Genomic DNA, 20,004 nt, shown 5'->3' with positions numbered 1-20,004 from the left:
GCCTCTTCACATTATGCATTTATAGGGGGGAAAAAAACCCAGAGATGGAACTTTTACCATCTAACTGTCCAATTACCCAGTAGAGGAGAAAGATTTACTGATTTTTTTTTAATCTGGCAATATCCATTGTGTCCTAGTCAAGCCCATCAGGAACAAAGTGACCAGAATGTCTGGAAGAGAGGAATTAGATCAAAGTGCTTTTCCATCCTGGATACCCTTAAATAATGTATGGGATTAAGTCTTACAAAGAATGGAATTCAATTAACTGGTTCCTTTTACTGTTCTCCTAAAGCAACACTGACTGAAGGCATACATAAGCCCTAGGACAGAGCCACATCACTTAACCTTGGTTAGAATGAATTATTTTTATATGATTTATATGATTTTTATATGATTTTACTGTGGTAAAAATATCTCATAACCACCTTTTAGCTGTTCCAGAAAGTCTCAGAACCTGGTCAACATACTTGCCCATCATGAATGGAGGGAGCATGGAAGCAACAGAGGCAGATGTATGGTCAGAAGAGAATGGAAGGGGCAAAAGTTATGTAAGGGGCCATGAATTCCAAATTTATTTCATGTTCCAATAGTTTTCAAACCTAAAAAAAACAGCAAAACTCTTTGTTTTCCCAAATAAATGTATAAATACATAAAGGAGGTCTTCTCTGATTGAAGCAAGAGAGAGGTACAAAGTTCCCACCAGCCCACACCTTCTTATGCTTCCCTCCAGCCAGCCTCTGGGGTCACTGTACAGGGAAACCAGCTTCTTAGAAGACATTATAAAAACAACTGACAACAAACTGCCTGGCAGATGTGCTAACAGGAGAGCCCTGTAGGGCCCCCTTCCTAGTTCCCAGAGCACAAGCACTGCCTTAAATGGCCATCTGGAGACAATTAGGGTCAACAGCTTAGAAACTATTTGAAAATGTACAAAATCCTATTATCTCTTCCCTTTGGGAACAATGCTCATGTTCGAGGCACTGCTCTGGGTACCAGAAGAGGGGAGAACCAAATGCTGGAACCCTCTGAATTACACATAAATATGACATAGGGAAAGGTTATTTTGTCCTTGGATGCAAAACAAATACACCTCTAATAATCTGGAGGGGAACTTCCTGTTGGACATCAGGTTTTTTGAAAAGCAGAGATCACAGCTCTCCAAGTGCAGAGTAAAAGCTCTCCAGCTTTTTCAAAGACAGGTGAAAAATAATACACCTTCTGGGGGTGAAGGCAGGTGAACCCCCAGCAAACTCAACAGGCTGGAGCTCAATTCCTGCTCCCATCCTTTCTCCCTTAACTCCTCTTGCTAAGGAATTAAAGTGTGAAGAGGATTGGAGGGTCAAAGGAGGAGCAAGAAGAATAGCTAACGATGTTCACATGGAAATGAAGGGAGAATATCCACCCAGGCACACTCGAATGTGCTGGAAAAGGATGTGTGAAAATTGCGAATGAGACTGTATAAAATCAAACTGTGCCTATTTCCTCTACTTCCTGCCTCCAGGCTCATCAGAATATAGCCTTTTTAGAAACATGAAGGTAGAAATAATCAAATGTGGTCTTTCTATAACTCTTCTAATTTTCAGTGAGAACAGTTACCTGGCTTCATAGCATGCCTGTTTGTTAGTTTTCCAAGTGGGTGTGTTGGCAGAGTGTACATCTCTGTGTGTGGAGGACAAGGTAGGCTGCGGGGGAAGGCAGACGTCCCTTCACCCTTAGAAATAGAGCTGAAGAAACTGACATCCAACCTGCGGGGTCAGTTTTGGCTGAGAATGGTGCCTTGCCTTGGGCCATGCGTTCCCTGCTACCTGAGAGGGCCGCACACAGAGCTAGAAGAGCAGATACCCACAAACCTGCCATCCCCCAGAGATTTTAGCGTGTCCTAACTGTAGCTGGAGAGTGCATTAGGTTGGAGCAAAAAGAAAACATTAACTCAGTTTTCAAAAGGCAAACTTTGAAGAGCCACCTGGGTGGCACAGTCAGTTAAGCAACAAACTCTTGATTCGGGCTCAGGTCATGATCGTAGGGTTGTGAGATCTCAAGCCCTGAGTTGGGCTCCATGCTGCACATCGAGTCTGAATGGGATATTCTCTTACCCCCTGCACCTCCCCCTCCTTAATGTACATTAAAAAAAAAAAGGAAAGGAAACCTTCTAAAAATGAATTCTCTAGAGAGTTTGAAGTCTTACAAGTTATATTGATTTAAAGAGAGAGTCTTCCAAGAGGTAAGGAAGTTCATTTTGTCTACCAGAAGTTATACAAATCAAGGTGAATTTACTCCATATAGTCATTTCTTGTCTTACTCACTCACTTTCTTCTTCTGACCCCTTCCTACCCCTGCCTTCTTCATAGGTCCCACCTAAAGCAAGAAACTGATCTCCTTCAACTGTGTTCTGGGGTTACATAAATATGGGAACTGACCTGTGAAAACCAGGATGACAATTATTTCTTTATGGGCTTGTTTTGTGTGGTCACCTATTTTTTTCTTATGTACTTGACCCATAATTGGAGTAGGCAACTACAGGTCTCAGCCATGTGTCAGCTTTGGGTTTTTTGCTCAAATTTCATGGCTTCTGATTGCAATTAAAGACAAGTAGGTTATTTTCCTCCTTGTTTATCATTTTAAAAATGGGTATTTTGTTGAAAAAGTGGAACAAAAAAAACCTAACTAGTATCATCAATTATTTTTTTAAAAAACTAGATTAACAACTGCTTATGGTAGATAGAAAAAAATATACACACACTGAAATAGACATACATACATACATATACACACTCAACACAAAATCTCTTCACACATGTAGGCATCTTATGCACTAATTCTTAACTACTGCAAACATTGATTAGTCTATTCCAAATTCTCCCCATGTTTACATAGTAAAAACAAATATATTACTTAATCTTGAGATTGGACCTCTTCAATGGTCAGTGTTTCTAAAGTTTTCAACCACTTCAAAAGGTATGAAAACTCTGGTAATATCTTTCCTATTAGAGATTTTTTTCCTAAAAGAAAGTAATTTAATAGCCAGAACCTGACTCTCTTTCTTTTCTCTCTTTATTTCTCTGCCTATAGTGTCTATACATACTTCCTAGTCTTCTTCCTTTCTTCTTTGAAAGAAGAAATTGCTTTTCATTGCCATTCTGTTGCAGAAAGAGGACTAGAGACCCATAGCATATCCATATCAACAGTATGATATCAGTCCATCTTTTGCAATCACAAAAACTTAATTCTCCTTTATAACAGAGATACCTTTCCTCCCACCCAATGGTTAAGAGCTGAGGAATCTGCATACAATGGCATCCTGGGGTGACTGGGTGGCTCAGTCAGTTAAGTGTCTGCTTTCAGCTCAGGTCATGATCCCAGAAGTTCTCTTCTAGTAAAACAAGAATCCAAGGTTTGAATCCTAACTCTGCCATTGGCCCCCTGAGCGAAACTTGAATTTCTCATTTGTTACATTCTCATTCCAGGGTGGCTGTGAACCCTGGGGAAAATACACCTAACATGATGGATGCTGTGCTAATTCTTTGTTACTCCCATTGAGAGCTAGAGACTAATTCTCTTCCTTTGGAACACAGTCTGGCCTTAGTAACTTGCCTTTAAGAATAGATCTCTGAGGCCAGGTCATTAGAAGTTTTTTTTTAGCTTCTACCCAGGCCTTATGGAGCAGTAGCTCTGGAAGCCATGAGCTGCCATATAAGAAGTTCAACTATCTTGAGACCACTCTGCTAAGCAAGGCCATGTAGAAAGACTTTGAGATTACACAAAAAGGAGATGCCTGTTCATCCTGAGCTGTTTCAGCCCCAAGGTATTCATGTCATCCTGGTAGAGGCCCTCAAACATTGTGGGGAGCTAAGAAAAGGCCCAGGTGATCCTAACAAACTGCTCAAATTGCAGAGTCATAGCAAAATAAATGATCATCATTGTTTTAAGTCACCAAGTTATACAAGAGTATCCATCCAAGATCCTTGAAGCAGAGACAGTGCATAACTCATCTTCTCCCCCATGATTGTTGAACACAGAGTTTCATAGGTACCTATTCACTCTTCATTGCCAAACAAATATTGTGCTTGTCAGGAGATAGTTATGGAAAACAGAAGTCAGCACTAACTCACCACTGCACTAAGTTGAAAGAAGCCATCTTGATTTGCATGCCATTTGGAAGAGTACCCTTCTGGTCTTTAGCAAGAATTGTAAAGGTCCCCTTTAGAGCTGTGGAGATCCAAACAAAACCCACCAGAGAGAACCTCGAGAAGAATCTAGTGATGTTAAGACATCAGGAGAATGCAGAAGGAGAACATTCATCTTAATGGGATTCACCTGCATAGGGATGAAGCATTTGGGCAGAAAAGCAGACTTCTACTTTAATTTCTATGATATACGGTCAATGACTTTTACACTATACATAATATTCCCTGCCAAATCACTAGTAGCCTGACGCACACAAATTCCATTTAGTTGCCTTAATTAAACACAGATAGGCTAACAGCACCATTGATTGACCTTGGGGCTGTGGGCAGAGAAGAGGTCTGCGTAGGAGTGTTTACACCTCCCTGAAACTTCCGATGGGACATTAGGTACTTTACATGGATATACTCTTTATGATTTTCTTTCACTTTTTTTTTTTCAAGGAGCTCAGTAAAAAGTCACTCTGAGAAATGAAGAAAGAACTTTCAGAGGAAATGATGGTGTCTTTCTTTAAAATATTTACCAAAGGAAATCATATGTGAAGCTATTTTCTTTGTGTGAACAGGATGTCTTCCATACATTTACATTTCCTAGTCTAAGCTTGAGATTCACAAACGTGAATTCATACATAATCCCAGGCTCCCAAATATGCACAATAGCACGTCAACAAACCAATCTTAAAAAACTGGAAGGAGAAAATGAAACCCTAACTCTTCTGCCCTTCCATTCATGATCCTCTTAAGTGATGTTCTTGTTCAGACTATAATTGATTAAAAAACAATAATTAGGTTAAATAGTTTTGAATGAGATCTTACAGAATGTCTGAGTTGGAAGGTAGCTTCAAGATCATTTTTTATTCTTAGGAGCTAGAACCTCTCTTTAAAGAAACTCTGAAGAAGTCCCTTATGTAAAATAGGTGACGTGGAGAGATGCTCTTGTTGGATGGGAGTTGGGTTGGGAGTGGGCTAAGGCATTGTGGTCACTCTTGAAATCCCTCAGCAGAACCTATAGCAGAATATGAAGTGGTCTCTTTTCCATCTTGCAAGATGGCAGGCAAAAAAGCCAAGAAGCCGGATACTAAGGAGAAGAAACCTTAAGTCAAGAAGGCTGATGCTGGTGGCAAGGCAAAGAAGGGTAACCTCAAGGTTAAAATGCCAAAGAAGGGGAAGCTCCCCTGCAGCCGAAACCCTGTCCTAGTAAGAGGAATTGTAGATATCCCCAATCAGCTCTGTATTCCAGAAAAGCCATGTACAAGAGGAAGTATTTGGCAGCTAAATCCAGGGTTGAAAAGAAAAAGAAGGAGAAGGTCTTGCTACTGTTACAAAACCAGTTGGTGGTGACAAGAATGGTGTCACCTGAGTGGTTAAACTTTGCAAAATGCCTAGGTATTACCTACCGAAGATGTGCCTCAAAAACTGTTGAGCCATGGCAAAAAAAACTTTCAGTCAGCATGTGAGAATGTTGCAGGCTAGCATCACTCCTGGGACCATTTTGATCATCCTCAGGTGCCACAGAGGCAAGAGGATAATTTTCCTGAAGCAACTGAGCAGTGGCTTGCTACTTGTGACTGAACCTCTGGCTCCTAACTAAGTTCCCCTATGTAGAACACACCAGAAATTTATCATTGCCACTTCCACCAAAATTGATATCAGCAGTGTGAAAATCCCCAAACATCTCACTGACGCTTATTTCAAGAAGAAGCTGCGTAAACCCAGGCAGCAGGAAGGGGAGATCTTTGACACAGAGAAGGAGAAATACGAGATTACAGAGCAGCACAAGGTTGATCAGAAAGCTGTGGACTCATAAATTCTGCCAAAAATCAAAGCTGTTCTCAGCTTCAGGGCTACCTCTGCTCTGTGTTTTCTCTCATAAATGGAGTTTGCCCTCACAAATTGGTGTTCTAAATTTCTTACAAAGAACCTAATTAAACAACTAATCCATTTAAAAAAAATGAATATGAAGTGGTTTTCAAAGATGTAAGCCCACCCTTTCTTTTTACAAATTAACAAACTAAGACCTAGAGAAGTTTCATGGGAGCACAATGTCAGACACCTAAGTCAATGGCATTACCAAAACTAGAACCTGAGACTTCTATTCCTAGATTAGGCTCCGTTGGCTCACTCTTGTCAAGTCTGAACTAATCACTTAACCTGCTGACACTGAGCAGGTGACATAATGTGATGGCAATACATATACACAGCAGAGGCAGCTGGACACCTTTATCCTGAGGCAGTTACCCAACATATGCAGAAGAACACCTTCACCTAGCCTCCACTTACCTAAGGGACAAGCCCAAGCATCACCAACCAATCAGCATCACACAAAGACATTGCTCTCCTAATATGAGACAGAGATCATGACATCTTTGACCTTTAAAAGACCCACTTCACTCTACTCTCCAAAATCTCATCCCCCCAGAGTCTAAACTCTGTATTGGATTGAGTATTCTGCTTGATAATAACACTATTCCTACTAAGCACTCAATCTTTGGTCTTCTAGTATTTTCTCTTCAATGTTACCCTGCATAATACCACCCACATTCATATGGATATGAATTTACAGGCTGGCTAAATCAAAGTAAACACCAATAAGATACTCAACAGATTCCATCAGAAAAGATGACTATGCTCAGAATATATACTTTTCCATATCCTCAGCAGCATCTCAATTTTCCTAAAGAAAAAAAATTATTTAGAAAATTACCTCTAATTTTACTGTAAATTTCCCACTCAGATACACAGCTAATATAATCTTAGTCATAATAGGTGTTCAGAAATGAAAATGCACAGTTCTTGAGATAGTCTAAGGAGATTAAAACAAAAATAACACAGATGGATCCACACCATCTGAACCTCATCTTCCTCATTCTCCATGGGTTTAACTAATGTCTTTCTGCTGCCAGTTGGCCAGAACATTAAGCCTCACCAATCCAAACATTTGAGTAATTCTGGACTTTTCAGCTAAATTTCTCAAAGCAAGCCAAACATCCACCCACCATACCCCAGACATGACTTCAGAAAATATTTCTCCATTTCCAATCTTTGAAACAGCATGAATCCTGGTTACAGTAACTTTTACCCACCATTTAAATGATTGGATAGTAATAAAGATTTATTAAATCAGCAACTTATTTAGCAATTTAAGCCTTAAATTGTTACAGAGATGCAAAGACTAATGTATTTGTGTGCAGATAATGCTTATGAATAGGAAATTAAAAAAAGAAGCTGGTAGCCACAGAGAAGGCTGAACTCCGGTTCCACCGAACAGAATGAATCATGGTCTTTGCTCTTATGATGTTATTATGTAACGTCATGTCTAACAACATGAATAAACAGGTGGGCTCTGAAATTGGACCACTGGAGTTTGAGTTCTAGCCCCGCCCCTTGCTACTTATGTGACAAATTAAATATCTGTACCTCATAGGGTAGAGATGAGGATTAAAATGAATTAATAATAGTGTCTGGCTCCGAGTAAGATCAAAATAACTGTTAGCTATTAGTTATCTTCCTCAGAGCCTTGTTCATCATAGAGTGGTTGTAAGAATTAAAATAGCATTAGTGGGGCACCTGGGTGGCTCAGTGGTTGAGCATCTGCCTTTGGCTCAGGTTGTGATCCTGGGGTCCTGGGATTGAGTCCCACATCAGGCACCCCACAGGGAGCCTGCTTCTCCCTCTGTCTGTGTCTCTACCTCTCTCTCTCTGTGTCTCATAAATAAATAAAATATTTTAAAAATAAAAAATAAAATGGCATTCGTGTGTAAACCATACACATAGTATGTGACAGAAAGAGCACATTACCCAATAAATGTTACTAAATCATAGAAATTTAGAAATGAAATGAAAGGAATCTTAAATATTAACCAGACCAAAACTTTCATTTTAAATATGAGGAAACCCAAAACCAGAGACAGGAAACAAATTGTCCATAGTCACTCAACCAGTATATCATAGGACTAGGATTCCATTCATTCATTTATTCACTCGTTCAGTCACCCATTTATATGCATTTATATGTTCAACAAGTATTAGCGATACATACTTTCATTTATAGTTTCAGGTATAGGCTTCCAGTTTCTGGTGTAGGATACGGTGGAGAAGAAAATGGACAAGTCTGTGGGATTTGATTCTTGATATTAATCTGGTGCACTTTCTGCTAGCATGCTTGTAGTGTGGACTTGAACTAGATCAAGAATAGACTTGAAACCAGGATGTCTGGAGGACTCAGTCAGTTAACCATCCAACTCTGTTTTAGCTCAGGTTATGATCTTAGGGTCATGAGATCAAGCCCCGAGATGATCAGGGTGGAATCTGCTTCAGATTCTCTCCCTCCCTTTGCCCCTCCCCCTGCTTGTGTGTTCTTTCTCTCTCAAATAAAGAATAGACCTGATACCAATCTGAAAATACTCCTATAACTAGCTTTATCTTCTTAGATAAACAACTTCAGCTCTCTGTGCCTCAATTTCTTCAAAGATAAAATGGGAAGGCTGTTCTAAAAGCCATTTCAGATATATTACATAATCATTCTTCCTACGACTTGGTCTCTTATTAATTAATCTAATTCTTGATCAATTAGAAAACACTTTGTACTCCTCAAAGATCTCCACCTCCAAGAGAGAGTGAATTAACACCTGTTGATAAGCTACCGGATATATTCAGACCAAATTTCTGTTTCTATAGTCAGACAAGTTCAGATGAAAAAATAATAATAATCTCTCCTGTTTCTGAACCAAACACCATAATTTCCCATGTTCTGAGATGCTTCACTAACTGTAAAACACTTGACTTTTTCAGTGAAGCTGCTCTAAGGAGAGGTCTGCAAAACCCAGCTTATTATTTGGAATGAGTCCAATGAAAAACACAAGCCTTGTAGTTTTCAAGGGAAACAGTAAATACTTCCAAAACACCATAACTTTTCAGATACCCTTATTCAAAACTATCTGGCACTTCATCTGAGAAAAAAGCAATAATACTTTCAGACAGGTCTGGCATCTTAAAAACCAATGTGTGTATTAAGTATTTAGCCTCTTACAAAAATTCAAAATAAAATTTTAAGAGTTCCCATTTACTTGTGATATTTCAGATTAAACTTTATCCCAGAGAAAAGCAACTTCACTATAATTTTCAAGCTTCTGTGCTTAACAAGATATATCGTTTCTATTCTACATTCTATGATGGAGCAAGTGCAATGTGGGAAAGACTCACATGGAAAGAAATTGAAGCTTACCTCTAGACAACCATCTGAGACGTGCAGACCAACACACACACACACACATACACACACACACACACACACACACACACACACACATCCAAGTCTGAGAAGAACTGAGTCCTATCAATAGCTGCATGAGCTCGAAAGCAGAACTTCTCAAGTTGAGCTTTGAGATGACTGCAGTGCAGCCCACACCTTGATAGAAGCTCATGAAAGGACCAGCTAGGATGTGCCCAGGTCCTTAACCTACAAAAACCCATAACACAACCCATGTGTTTTGTTTTGAGCCAATTGGTTTGGGGGTAATTTTTTATACAGCAATAGCTACCTAATACTTCACTCCAGAGCCGCCCACACACACACACACACACACACACACACACACAAACACAATTTTAGAAAAATCAATCCTAGTCATCTAAGGTACTAGGTCTCTTCATATATAGGCTTGCCACTATTTTTTGAGCCAAACCAGATCAAGGTAATAAGTACACTGATAGTTTCATATCCTTCTTTCCCAATAGAATTGGCCCAGAATGATTTCTCTATAAGCCTGGTCTCTTCTATACAGAATGAGCTTCAGACTTAACTTTACTGACTTTTCCCTTACCCCTTGTTTGTGTAATTCCCGAGACAAGAATTCTTTACTCTTTATTTAGCCACTAAAATAGATGAACACAGATTGAACACTGGGCAAATGGCCTGGCTGATCTTTTACTGTCCCCTCTCCTGGAGAGCTGGCACTGAGCTCTCTACCTCTGGCCACTCTGTGAAGACCTGTTCCAATCCTATATCTGCCTGTAATTGGAAAGCTGCTACCTATCTGAGACAGAGGATAGAAAAAGAGAATCCAAAATAGGTAAATATTTTAATCACTAGAAGGGATTTTACTGATCATGTTGACCTTCCAAAAGATTGCCCCCAAAAGTTGATGGATTGAGCAACTGTGAGTTTGTTGGAACTACTTTTGGAAGAGAGACAAAAAGAGTGTCAAATGGAGTAATTAAAGGAAAGAGTTATAAATTGTAAGGTTCTGGGTTGCATTTTTTTTAAAGGCAGGTCTTGGAAGGCATGAAACAGTGTATGACATTGTAGCTTTGGAGTGGTCAGCACAGCAAGTTCAGCAAAGGATCTTAATGAGCCTTGATAAGCAGCCTGTTAGTTTTGTTTAGCAGGGGGGAAGTTTTAGGTGGAAGTCACATAACATAAAATTAGCCATTTTAAAATAAACAATCCAGTGACAACTAGCATAATCATAATGTTGTACAATCACCACCTCTACCTAATTGCAAAATATAAAGGAAAACCCACACCCACAGCAGTTGCTCCCCATACCCAGTACCACCACCCCCAGGTGTTTCTGACACTATGGATTTATGTATTCTGGGTACTTCTTCTAATTGGAATCAAACAATATATGTATGTCCTTTTGCATCTGGTATACTCTGCTTAGCTTTAATAAACTATTTGGTCAACAGTCTTACCTTCTAGCGGCAAATATTACTTGGAGTAAGTTATGTTTTTCCTGGTCCCCCTACTGTATATCACAGAAACGTGAAAGTATGCTTGATCATAGAAGTATTCAGCACAGGGACAGGGAAGTATTATGGTTTTACTTCTAAGTCCCCATTTTGGTCATTGTTCAAGTTCGTGAACAAGATCCATCCAGATCTGCAAAGATATTTAATGGGGCTTCCTATGGTAGTGATTTTGGCCTCCCATGCTTTCTTTTGCTTTTTGTTCTAGAATATCATTTCCTGGATCATTTGATTGGTGCCCAGTGACATTTAAGTGTCTGGAGGCCATATATTTGAGCACTGTAACTAGGACAGATGCTCAGAGAAGGAATACGATTAGGGTTTATAGTCCACTTTCATGCTGGAATCTAAGACTTCCCAAATTAAATCAAGAAAATAATTTCCCTCCCTAATCCAAAGAGAAGAAAGAGCCAGATATTGGGGTATTAACCAATCAGTAGTAACCAATGATTTCTTTGGTCCCTAGACCTTGTTAGTAATATTGAAGATAGTAGAGAGGTCTATAGATACCTAAGTACTAAGTACAAATGTCTTCCTTGGACTCATTTCACCTTGAAACAGCCCGTATTACATATTTATCTTAACCTACCACTTGTCAGATTTCATAGGCCTCTTGGACAAAAGGCTCTATGGTCTCAGTATGTTGTCTAACTCTTCTGTTCTTCTCTAAACCACAGCCTGTAAGACACTCCCATTTGGGGAAATTCTCATAAAATGTGAAAAGAAGGGATTTCAGTACAGAAAAAGTCCTTCCAGAGTACTCCATCAGGTGTTAGAGGCTTTGGACTCTAAATGAGACTTAGTTTTTCTCCTTGATTTAAATTATCTAAAGATCTCTTTTTCTGAGAAGAACTTCATAGCCCAAGATAAAACCTGGATGATACCAGAGATTATCCTGAATTCAAGTAAAAGTTTAACAAGATGACAAATCTATACCCAGTTGGTGGGTAGTAGTCAACAGATTTTTTTTACTGCAAATTCAATAGCAGATATTATGAACCATTCAATGATACATTTTCAGGAAAAAATACCCCGTGGGGTTATCAAATAGTATGGGAAAGTACTGGACCACTCATAATGAGTGGCACAGAGTCAGGAGTTGAAATTTGAATTCAGAGATCATCAAGTATGGCTAAATCAAAATAACTGGGTTTTAGCATAGGTAAAGAGCTTTTCTTATAATGTCCAGAAAAAAAAAATAGAAGTGTCCAAAAATGCACCATTTGTTCCCTAAATCATTCCCAAGCTCTATTTCTAAAAAGGCGTGCTTACAAAGGCAAGGTCATAATTTTTTTCTATTATTCCTCCTTTTATAAGGTGAAGTCCATCTTTGTGCTACCAGGAAAGCCAAACATAGATTTTGTTTTCAAAGTATCTTAACAGCTTGATTCTTCTGATTTGGGAATTTTTATCCTGGAAAGCTAAAAATCAAGAAGGGACACCATAGGGGAAGAAATAGGAAAATAAATGGTCACATCCAAAGGCAAAAATTAGTTATAAGAATATTTTTAAGCCCAAGAAAACTTAATGATTTTTAGAAATGTACTTTTGTCAACGAAAGGGGAAATTTTTGTCAAAATGATTCAAAATATGCCCCCCAAATTAGAGATGTAACAGAATACTTTGGTGATGAAAAGTAACCTCCGTTATTTAGACACAGAATAATTTGGTCATTTTTAATTTATATATTTATTAATTTTAAGATTTTATTTACTTATTTAAAAGAGAGAGAGTGCATGCACAAGAAAGAGAAAGAGAAAGAGAGGGAGCATGAGGGGCGGGGAGGAGCAGAGGGAGAGGGTGAAGCCGACTCTGCCCGATGTGGGACTCAACCTCCCAAGTCCAGGATCATGACCTGAATCGAAGGCAGACACTTAACTGACTGAGCCACCCAGGCTCTCCAAGATCAACTCTTCTTTTTTAAAAGAACTATACAAGTTCATATAATCAAATATGGTTCTATATTCTTGCAATTTTATTTTATTTTTTTAAGATTTTATTTTTAAGTAATCTCCACATACAACATGAGGCTCGAACTTACAACCCTGAAACCAAGAGTGGCATGCTCCTCTGGCTGAGCTAGCCAGGCACCCCAATATATTCTTGTAATTTTAAATAAGTTTTATAAACAATGATAACTTACTAAACCCATAGAATTTAGGTAGAAATTCTTTAATTTTTAGAAAGTCTTAAATCATGAGAAATGAAATCCAAATCTGTCTTAAGTAAAATATTGTACTAATATTACATGTACACATTGCTAAAATCAGAGAGAAGAAGGAGAATTGTTTTTTAGCTAAAATTTAATCTAATTTGACTAAGAGGTATCTGTTTATCAGGAATATTAAATAAATTATTTTAATATGAATTAATTTCTGTAATCATATATGCAAAAAGTACACCTGTAAGCTCTCTCAGGACCGAAGAGGTCTCTTTCCCTGACCTTAGAATCCTCAGTTCTATGAGTATTCTATTCATATAGCAAACTGTCTTTTGCAGTAAAGGAAACTGTGTTTCCCGACTCCTAGGCCACATCTCTCATGTTTTTCTCCACCAGCAAGACTTACCCTGAGTGAGTGTAAAGATACACCCCTCCATTCCTGTCTCCTCATTTTCTCTCTCTCTCTCTCTGTCTCTCACACGCATGCATGCACAAACACACACATCCCTAATCAGTGATTTACAGTCTGTGCAAATGGGCCCTCTCAAACAGCCCTGATTCTCCTTTCAAAGAGCCTGATTCATGTGGGAACCAAGCAGAGCTGGCTCCCTCTGCCTGAAGATGCCATTCCAGAAATGGCCCTGACATCTCGACTGTGCTCTCAGAAACAAATGTCATCTTGAGCTCAGTTCTAACCGGATTATGGCAGCCACTTCTGCCAAGCTTGGGTCTCACTCATTTCAAATGAGTTTTTTTCTTTGCCAAAAAGGTCCCAACTCTGTCTTCTCACCAGTCCCCATATCTACCCCTGAAAACAATCAGAAGACCTCTTTTTGAATACCTGAAGTGCTACCATGTGCAACCATACTACTCTTACACTTTCCAGGAGCCAAAGTTGACGCCTACTGCCCCCTCCAATGACTGACTGAAGAAAACACGAGCTGAGGGCTACTAATATGCTGTTCAAACATCCATGGAATATCTATCATGTTCTGGTCTTCATCTCCTTAATATATATGGTCACTTAAAGGATCTACATAACTTATCTCATAAGAACTCTTCAGATTACGCATTATAATTTCCACTTTTATAGGAAGTAGAAAGGAAAAGTGAAGTTCAAAGATTTTAAGGAAACTTACCCCAAATCGGACTTCTACCAAGAACCCAGATTTGGTGGAAATCAAATGTGACATGATGGCAAATACTTTGATGTTTGGCAGATGCCTTGATGTTTCCCCATAAATGAAACCAAGAGCTGGCCAACCTGGGTCTCACTGTGCTGGCCATCTTTCCCACAGAGAACCAAGGAGGGTAAGCTGCCATCATGTGTGAGCCCCATGCACGGCACTGCCACTCATGGACCTGTTTTCTATACATTCGTTTAGAACTTGAAAAAAAAAGAAAGAAAATGCAAATATTCCTAAGAGTATCACAATGATTGAAACTCATGTTAAAGTGTAAGTTGAGGATGGCTATAGGCCCACTGCCTTTTTTATTTTTTTTAAGATTGTATTTATTTGAGACAGAGATCACAAGTGGGGGGAGGGTCAGAGGGACTCCAGGATCACGACCTGAGCTGAAAGCAGACACTTAACTGACTGAGCCACCCAGCCACCCTACCCACTGCCTATTTTTATAAAGGTCAGGAGCTAAGGGTGGTTTTTATGTTTTTAAATAATTAGAAAAAAATAAAAGAATAAGAATATTTTGTGACATGCGAACATGTCACATGATGTGAAATCCAAATTTCCATGTTCATAAATAAAATTTTATCAGAACACCTACACTTGTTCATTTAGGTATGATCTGTGGCTGTTTCGGCACTACAATAGCAGAGTTGCATAGCTATCACAGAGATCATATAGCCGGCAAAGTCTAAAATACTTACTATCTGGTTCTTTCCAGGAAAAAAAGAAATGCTGATCCCTGGTGTAAATGATTTATAAGAGAGCCATTTTAAAAGCAAGAGTTTCTGTTTTGTTTGAAAGGGCTAAGGAAGGAAGAAGGGAGGAGTGCAGGGATAAATGGATGTTTAAAACCAAGAGAAGTGGTGTCATGGTGAGGGGAAAACAAAGAATTCAGAAAGAAAAAGATTTATCAGCCTCATAATGTGGCTTAAGTCCACCGTAGGCATGGGAAAGAAAATGCCAACTATCCACTTTAATCAATCAATTCTAATACAAATAAAAGTGATGATAATAATTAACATAATAATAGCTAGTGTAATAAATAGCACTTCATATGGGCTTGGCACTGTGCTAAGTGCTTTGTATGCTTAATCTCATGGTAACTCTTACCAGGATCCTAAGTGATAAATACTACTACTACTTCACTTTTCAAATGAAATTAAGGAACAGAAGGGTTGAGTAATTTGCCCAATGTCGCATAATCTGAACTGAGAACCTACTGAATGAAGGAAGGGCATAGAAAAACTCTTGCAAATCACTATTATCCCTTTAAAAGCATTCACTTTGCCAAACATACCAATATTGATTACAAGAGTTAACTAGCTTTTTTTTTTTTTTTTTTTTTTCTGGAATGGTCCTAGAGCTAGAGGTTTAGTCTTTGATTTTCATGACCAAGTTTCCAGCCTTTGAGGGGGTATTAGATTTTACAAGTCATATAAGATTAAGTCCTGTGAATGATCAGGCTGGGGAGGTAATGGTCTGAGTTAAAAACAAGGTGTTCCTGTCACTTTGAGTAGTGTCTCCCTTGGCGAGACTCTGCCTAACTTGAAAGATAATTCCACGAGAGATACTGTTAGAGAAAGGAAAGACTCAATTCTTGTCTTTGTAGATCTTCCAATCAAACTAACTCCGTAAGTCAGTTATGACTTTAAATCACTGAAAATTCTAACCTTAACATTCCATTATTTTTTCTTTGGAATAGCCAGTTCTTTTTCATGGTGCAAACTATTCAAGCAATCTTGAAAGATACACATTTTAGAGTCAAAAAGGAAATATGCTTATTCCATCATTGTTGGCTGTGTGATCTTGACTAACTTCCCTGAACTTCAGCCTCTTCATCTGCCTTTTTTTTCTTTATTTATTCATGAGATACATGAGACACACACACACACACACACACACAGAGAGAGAGAGAGAGAGAGAGAGAGGGTGGGGGCAGAGACATAGGCAGAGGGAGAAGCAGGCTCCCTGCAGGGAGCCCAATGTGGGACTCGATCCCAGGACCCAGGGATCACACCCTGAGCCAAAGGCAGATGCTCAACCACCAAGCCACCCAAGTGTCCCTATCTCCTCGTCTGTTAAATGAAGACACCTTGTAACTCTCCCAAGGGGAGGTCTGGGAGGGAATGAAGCCTAACGTCTTAAAGTGTCCATTGTATACAAGGAATCAATTTCTCTCCGTGTATCTAGAATAGTACTCATTATTTATCATCATTGGGACAATTAAGAACACCGTCAACTCAAATCATTTTCTATATTCTGTGGTTCAGATACAACCAGGTACCAGGTGAGAAAGACTACATGCAGACTCAATCAAATATAGATGCTATAAATAAGGAATCAGCATAATGTATGGCATGTGGAAGGTGCTTGGTACTACAGGTTTCTTTGCCTCTCTACAGCAGGTTAGAAACCCAGCTGAGGGGATCCCTGGGCAGCTTAGTGGTTTAAGTCCTGCCTTCGGCCCAGGGCATGGTCCTGGGTCTCAGGATCGAGTCCCGCGTCGGGCTCCCTGCATGGGGCCTGCTTCTCCCTCTGCCTGTGTCTCTGTTTCTCTCTCTGTGTGTGTCTCTCATGAATAAATAAAACCTTTAAAAAAAAGAAGCTGAGGTGCTCACCAAAGACAACACAACAGCAGTGCCCTTCTACACACTGATCCTCAACGTCAGCTTCGTGGCACTCAGGGGTTCCAGAATGGCAACTCTTTTCCTGTAAGAAGGCACTTTTGAGCACGGTAGAAGACGGATATCCATTGGCAGAGAGGAGAGGGGGAAGCATTCCATCAGGCGTTTCACAGGATGCATCTCCTTTTTAAGGGACAAATGTGCATCGGCCTGGCAGCTATAATGGAACTTGCAGGACCATATAGTTACTCCTTCCCTCAATTGGCAACACTGTACAAGCACTTCTTCTCCCCTGAATTTAATGATGTTTCCTTGTTTCTTTCCACTTCTTGACCATATGCTTCTGAAGGGCAGGGGCTAGGAACAGTCTTTTTTTTTTTTTAATATATATATCTTTTTTTAAATTTTGTATATTTTTATTGGAGTTCAATTTGCCAACATATAACACCCAGTGCTCATCCTTCAAGTGCCCCCCTCAGTGCCCATCATGCAGTCACCCCATCTCCCATGCCCACTTCCCCTCCCACTACCAAAGATACAGATGCAGTGAAAGACCGAGGCACCTGCACCCCAATGTTCATAGCAGCAATGTCCGCAAGAGCCAAAGTGTGGCAGGAGCCACAATGTCCTTCGACAGATGAATGGATAAAGAAGATGTGGTCTATGTATACAATGGAATATTACTCAGCCATCAGAAAGGATGAATACCCACCATTTGCTTCAACGTGGATGGACCTGGAGGGTATTATGCTGAGTGAATGAAGTAAGTCAATCGGAGGACAATCATTATATGGTTTCATTCATACAGGAAACAGGGAACGGGGAGTATTTTTTTTAAAATAGCGGGGAGTATTTTTTTTTTAAATAGCGAAAGGGATTATAGGGGAAAGGAGAGAAAATGAGTGGGAGAAATCAGAGAGGGTGATAGAACATGAGAGGCTCCTAACTCTGGGAACAGTCTTTTTTTCAACCTTATATCTATAGCACTTGGCTCAGAGCAAATATTCAAGATGTCCCTGATGAATGACTGATGGGTTTCCAAGGAAAACCAGACAGATGAAAGAAGCAGAGGACTGTGGGGCAGACCCCTTGCCTAAGGGGCACTTCTGGAAGAGGATTCTTCCCAGATCCAGGGTAAGTTTACCCCCTCTCTGAGCTCGGAACACCTCAAGCCTACTTCCTTTGGCAAAAGAGAAGAAAGGGTGCAAAGGATGGCTGCAGAATCAGCGCAGTCAGCTCCCAGGAGAGCCCTCACACCCTCAGGAAGGGCAGGGACACCTCCATAGTGCGGTCCAGCATCTCACAAGCCTTTAGACGCGAAGTCTCCTAACCTCAGGTCCCCAGAGACTTCCTGAGCCCACTGTTTCTCCTCTGCCCTCTCATCCAGTCACGCCTGGCTAAAAATATCCTGCGAGCCACCCAAGTCAACCCTTGTCTTTGTCTCTTCCGACGGTGTCCACAAGTCAAGGCGCACACGCCCCTCCCCCCCTCCCCCCCCCCCCCCCCCAGCCCTGATAGAGCATCGCGAGCCTGTCTCTTTAAAGAGGAGGTCTCTAGGAAGGCGGGCCGGCCTCCAGCAGGAGCCGCGGGCCGTGCAAGGTTCAGAGCTGTTGCTGTGGCAACTCCTGCACCCTCAGCTGAGTATCCAAATAAATAGTTTGTTCTTTTTTTTTTTTTTTTCCTCCCCCTTCCTCCCCCCACCCCCAGCTCCCTAAGTAAGAGACAGAGACGGAGAGGATCGATGAGACTCGGCCAGGGGCATCTATTTGGAGTTCTGGAGTTAGTGAAAAATTAAGTTTCCTAAAGCAACAAAGAAAGCAAGGCTCCGGAAAAAGCCCACGCCCCTCAGGGGCAGCGGATGGAAAATGGAAGGGAACCGAGCGCTGGTACCGCAGCGGGAGCCGTCGCTTTGGAGAGGAGCTCCCAGCGGCAAACCCCGGGGCAGAAAGAAAGAGCTGCGGGGCGGCCCGACCCCACATTCCGGCGCTGGGGCTCGGCCTGCCTGCTGGGGGCGGGGGAGGGGGGGCGGCCCCTCCCCCTGGCCCCTGCCCCTCCCCCACCCCTCCCCCCACCCCACTCCACCCCACTGTCGCACCCCGCCCCCCCAGCCTCCGCTAAACCCCAGAGGATCCCGATTTAAACAAAGAGAACAGTCTGCCTTCAAAAACGCAAAAAAAAAAAAAAAAAAAAAAAAATCCTTCCCTTCGTGGAATAGGTGATACGTGGAAAATTAATTACAGGAAGTGGCACAGCAAATAAATAAATAAATAAGCGGCAGCATTGGTCTTTAAAAGGATGCGGGTCCCCCCCTCCCCTGCCCTCCGCCCCCCCTCCCAGCTCAGCCCTGCGAAGACAGCCGCCGCCTCCCACCCCCTCCCCCAGCTCTTTTATTATCAGTTGAATCACGTCTCGTGCCAAGCAAAAGGTCATTTCAGGTCATCTTGGAGATGAAAGGACGGGGGTAATGTATGTGAAGGTGCTGGTGCTGGAATTGGCAAGCCAAAAAGAGAGAGAGAGGGAAAGAGAGAGGGAGAGAGAGGAGGGGAGAGGGGAGAGGGGAGATGGGGAGAGGAAGCGGGAATATGCGGAGCTCCAGCATTCTAACAAGAACCTGGTCCTGCCAGAAAGACACAGGAAACGTTTCAACGCATGACAAATGCTACCCAATCTGTAGCTAATTCCTTATAAAAAATAAGAATGTGGCTTATATTGTGAGATGTCCAGAGGGTAATTACAGTTTCTAATTGTGCTCACCCGGAACCTCATTTTTGACCATTCATCGGTGAGAGAAATGCTGCCCGTTATTGAGAAAGTCCATGTTCTGGAAACAAGCCCGAGTAAATGGGGGCTTGGGGACGAGGCATTGGGGCAGTACTCGGAGCCAGGAATTGGGGGGGGGGGGGTTCGCCTTCCGGAGAGAGGCTCTGAACCGCCAGGGTTATGTGGGCAGTATGTTTGCCTTGTTTCAGTAGCAAGCACAGATCTCTTTGTTTGGAGATAAGGGGAAAGAGAGAGGAAAGAAAGAAAAGAAGCTTGCATACATTTTTTTTTTCCTACAGTGTTTACTGGGTAGAGTTGGCCTGGTGGTTGTTGTAGATTTT

The 20,004-nt window shown here is 41.0% G+C and overlaps 1 pseudogene; it reads left to right on the top strand.

Moving 5' to 3' along the window:
- The first annotated feature begins 5,228 nt into the window (after positions 1 to 5,228).
- On the top strand, positions 5,229 to 6,127 carry LOC112920216 (large ribosomal subunit protein eL6 pseudogene; annotated as a pseudogene).
- Positions 6,128 to 20,004: the final 13,877 nt, after the last annotated feature.

The sequence above is a fragment of the Vulpes vulpes genome, chromosome 12 (assembly GCF_048418805.1).
Source record: "Vulpes vulpes isolate BD-2025 chromosome 12, VulVul3, whole genome shotgun sequence".
Classification (NCBI taxonomy): Eukaryota; Metazoa; Chordata; class Mammalia; order Carnivora; family Canidae; genus Vulpes; species Vulpes vulpes.
The sequence above is the reverse complement of the archived record's forward strand: the minus strand, read 5'-3'. Positions and strand labels throughout refer to the sequence as shown.